This window comes from Panulirus ornatus, chromosome 46 (genome assembly GCF_036320965.1).
Source record: "Panulirus ornatus isolate Po-2019 chromosome 46, ASM3632096v1, whole genome shotgun sequence".
Taxonomy (NCBI): domain Eukaryota; kingdom Metazoa; phylum Arthropoda; class Malacostraca; order Decapoda; family Palinuridae; genus Panulirus; species Panulirus ornatus.
In genome coordinates this window covers 26,920,687-26,925,686 of record NC_092269.1, presented here as the reverse complement: position 1 = coordinate 26,925,686, position 5,000 = coordinate 26,920,687, and the positions used below count along the sequence as shown (strand labels likewise).

The 5,000-nt window shown below is 39.9% G+C and overlaps 1 protein-coding gene across 1 annotated transcript in view; it reads left to right on the top strand.

Moving 5' to 3' along the window:
• The first annotated feature begins 45 nt into the window (after positions 1-45).
• Positions 46-5,000, top strand: part of LOC139763339 (substance-K receptor-like) — a 571,743-nt gene continuing 566,788 nt past the window's right edge. The window contains exon 1 of the mRNA XM_071689360.1: positions 46-1,026. The gene's annotated coding sequence lies outside the window, so the exon portion shown is untranslated. The remainder of the gene's footprint in view (positions 1,027-5,000) is intronic.

The window sequence follows — 5,000 nt, the reverse complement described above, 5'->3', positions numbered from 1 at the left end:
CCGGGAGTCAGCTGCCGAGCGAAGCAAGTTGGTCGTGGCTACCTGACGCAGCAGGTCAAGTCTGGCCACCTCTCTCTATGTCGCTCTCGCGCGCCTGTGTCCGTACGTGTGACATGACTCCTTACAGTACACCCGTGTGACACGACTCCCCTCCGTGGCACCGTCTAATTACCTCAACTGTAGGGCGAACTAGTGATGATTGTGACCCGCACCTGAAACGGTTTCATAGCTCTTGACCTATTGTTTTCCTCGTGTGGTAATATTGCCGTCGTGATATACTGCCGTCGTGATATATTGCCGTCATGATATACTGCCGTCATGATATCCTGCCGGCAATACATAAGTGTAGGGAAGTTCTGAACATCATAAACAACAAAGTTTGAGGAGTTGTGTATTTATGTGTTTCCCAGAAGATCGGAAATGGTTGCACAGAGTGACTCAAAAGTGAAGGAACGCAGATATATGTAGGTACATATGTATATATATATGTACGGAAATATGTAGAGTATAATACTGATAAGATGACTTAAGACTGACAGAGCCTTAGCAATCGCTCTCCACCGACCAAATTACTGATTACACTCAGGTGACTGAGCCAGGGTGACTGAACGAAGCTGAATAGACCATTGCCACTGAACTTCATTAAATGAACATTGTCAGCTGAACCCCGCCGACTGAACTCTGTGACTGTTCCCCAAAAAGAGGAACATCAGCTAATGACCCAAGTTGCTTAAATCTCTGTTATTGCAATCCATTAGCCTAACCTCACTGACTGAACCCCAGTGACTGAGTTCAACTACCGGAACCTTAGCATATCTGCTCTGCTGGTTGATTCCCACTGCTGAAACCTTGGTGGGTGAACTGATATAAAAATCACATGTGTTCAAACATCACAAGTGAACCTTGCAGCTGCTCCTTATACTAGAGAACAAGCACATGCAAGCATAGAAGACTGAGCTTCCTTTACCAGTGAGTGAAGCTTCGAACCTAGGAATCCCGAAGCCAGCACTGGCCATCATCACAAAGGTCGGTTAATACAGCAGAATTTGGGAATAGCTAATTACTAGCCAGGTGGAGACAGTTGTGAATTACCTCATGATGATATGGCTATCATAAAGTTATTACCACATATGATGGTACTTGGTAGAATGCGATCACACGTCCTAGTTTTCCTGAAGCTTTTACCATACTTGCTAGTATTTCATAAAGCTATTTCTACCATACATATTAGTATTTCGTAAGCTATCATTACCATACTGGTTAGTATTTCGTAAAAGTATTATCACCATGGTTGCTGGTATTACATAATTGTTGGTATTTTGTAACGTTGTTATCACCATAATTAGTATTTCATAAGGCTATTATCACCATACTTGCTAGTATTTCGTAAAGCTATAACCAGACCAGATAGCATTTCGTTAATAGGTCACCATGTTCTCCAGTGTTTCGTAAAGCGCTTTCCATATTTGATACCACTTTGTAAAGACATCACCATATTGGAGTCTATCGCTAAGCTTTGTAAATATTTACAATTATTTCGTAAAACTGTTAACGAATCTGTTAATGATTCGTGAAGCATCTCACACATGCGAGCATTTCGTAAATCTATTACCATATTAGATTATATTTCTTACAGTTGTTGCCATACTTGCTTGTGGTTCATAAAGCTATTACTATCATTGCTAGTATTTCGTGAAATGAGTAATTCTTCGTAATACTACTCGTATTTCGTAACACTGCTAGTACTTTACAAAATCATATTACAGCATACCACAGCATACTCGTGTGACGTGTTCTCAGCATATCTTCAATCATCTAGGATCACATACCCCATCTTCCTCAGCCGGCTCAGCTTACAGCATGTCAGAATGATCATCAGTTTACAATGTTTGCGTCGGCCTATCACGTCATGTGTCGACACCTTATTCTTCACAGCAGGAAAATCACTGGTCCTTCGTCAGGAGTTTACTGTGTCAGTACTCCCCACACACCCGTATACCACAGTAGGTTCAAATCATTTAAGATCAAACGAAGTGTAGTATTAGCAGTAATGAAATAAAGATGATTCATTCACTGAATCATTGTTCATATACAGTGTATGTAAATCATGGTTCACATAGTGTACGTGAATCATGGTTCATATAAGAGTATTTCAATTATGTTTCATATACAGTGTATGTGAATCATGGTTCATATACAGTATATGGGAATCATGGTTCATATACAGTGTACGTGAATCATGGTTCATACAGAGTGTATGTGAATCATGGTTAATATACAGTGTATGTGAATCATGGTTCATATAGAGTGTATGTGAATCATGGTTCATATACATTGTATGTGAATCATGGTTCATATACTGTGTATGTGATTCATGGTTCATACACAGTGTATGTGAATCATGGTTCATATGTAGTGTATGTGAATCATACTTCATATACAGTGTTTGTGAATCATGTTTCATATACAGTATATGTGAATCATGGTTCATATATAGTGTATGTGAATCATGGTTCATATACAGTGTATGTGAATCATGGTTCATACACAGTGTATGTGAATCATGGTTCATATGTAGTGTATGTAAATCATAGTTCATATACAGTGCATGTGAATCATGGTTCGTATACAGTGTATGTGAATCATGGTTCATATACAGTGTATGTGAATCATGGTTCATATACAGTGTATGTGAATCGTGGTTCGTATACAGAGTATGTGAATCGTGGTTCATATACAGTATACGTGAATTATGGTTCATATACAGTGTACGTGAATCATAGTTCATATTCAATATACGTAAATCATGGTTCATATACAGTGTACATGAATCGTGGTTCATATACAGTGTACGTGATTCATGGTTCATATACAGTGTACGTGAATCATGGTTCACATACAGAGTATGTGAATCATGGTTCATATACAGGGTATGTGAATCATGGTTCATATACAGTGTAAGTGAATCGTGGTTCTTACAGAGTGTACGTGAATAGTGGTTCATATACAGTGTACGTGAATCACGGTTCATATAGAGTGTAAGTGAATCATGGTTCACATAGAGTGTATGTGAATCGTGGTTCATATACAGAGTATGTGGTCCGAGAATCTTTCTCGAGCTGGATATCAGCCAAGAGCCTAGATAACCAAACAGTTTCTTGTGATAAAATATGGATCGCAGTGAACTTGAAGAAAACATATATTTTCCCTTAAACATAATAGGTAGAAGAAACTTCAAGGTGATACGGAACACAGGAAGCTCGACATTATCCTACGAAAACGGATGATCGGCTAGGACTCTCTCGGTCAACTGTGTCTTGTCGACTGATGATGCCGAGAATTTTTTAAGCAAGTTATACATCAAAGTTTAAAATGAACTTTTGTACTAAGTTTAGATACAAGTTAATGTCATGTTGATGACACAATACGTACTTCTTGGCTACAGATCCTGATTTTAGCATTAGTTCTTATTGGTTTTAACACTGCCACATCTAAAGTGAACACATATGTACACCTTTGAGATATATGTATGTATATATATATATATATATATATATATATATATATATATATATATATATATATATATATATATACTTTACTTTATACTTTGTCGTTGTCTCCCGCATTAGCGAAGTAGCGCAAGGAAACAGACGAAAGAATGGCCCCCCCACACCAACATACACGTATATATACGTAAACGCCCACACATGCACAAATACATACATATACATACACAGAAATATACGTATATACACATGTTCATATTCATACATGCTGCCTTCATCCATTCTCACCGCCACCCCATCACACACGAAATGGCAACCCCCCTACCCTCGCGTGCGCGCGAGGCGAAACTGGGAGAAGACGACAAAGGCCACATTCGTTCACACTCAGTCTCTAGCTGTCGTGTGTAATGCACCGAAACCACAGCTCCCTTTCCACATCCAGGCCCAACAAAACATTTCATGGTTTAACCCAGACGCTTCACATGCCCTGGTTCAATCCATTGACAGCGCGTCGGCCCCGGTATACCACATCGTTCCAATTCACTCTATTCCTTGTACGCCTTTCACCCTCCTGTATGTTCAGGCCCCGATCGCTCAAAATCTTTTTCACTCCATCCTTCCACCTCAAATTTGGTTACCCACTTCTCCTGGTTCTCTCCACCTCTGACACATATATCCTCTTTGACAATCTTTCCTCACTCATTTTCTCCATGTGACCAAACCATTTCAACACACCCTCTTCTGCTCTCTCAACCACATTCTTTTTGCTATCACACATCTCTCTTACTTTTCATTACTTATTCGATCAAATCTCCTCACACCACATATTGTCCTCAAACATCTCATTTCCAACACATCTACCCTCCTCCGCACAACCCTATCTATCGCCCATGCCTCACAACCATATAACATTGTTGGAACCATTATTCCTTCAAACATACCCATTTTTGCTTTCCGAGATAACGTTCTAGTCTTCCACACATTCTTCAATGCTCCGAGAACCTTCGCCCCCTCCCCCACCCTGTGACTCACTTCCGCTTCCATGGGTCCATCCGCTGACAAATTAACTCTCAGATATCTAAAACGCTTCACTTCCTCCAGCTCTTTTTTACCATTCAAACTTAGATCCCAATTTACTTGTCCATCAACCCTACTGAACCTAATAACCTTGATCTTATTCACATTTACTCTAAGCTTTCTTCTTTCACACACTTTGCCAAACTCAGTCACCAGCTTCTGTAGTTTCTCACCCGAATCAGCCACCAGCTCTGTATCATCAGCGAACAACAGCTGATTCACTTTCCAAGCCCTCTCATCCACAACAGACAGCATACTTGCCCTTTTCTCCAAAACTCTTGCATTTACCTCCTTAACAGCCCCATCCATAAACAAATTAAACAATTATAGAGACATCACGCACCCCTGCTACAAACTTACATTCACTGAGAACCAATTACTTTCCTCTCTTCCTACTCGTGCACATGCCTTACA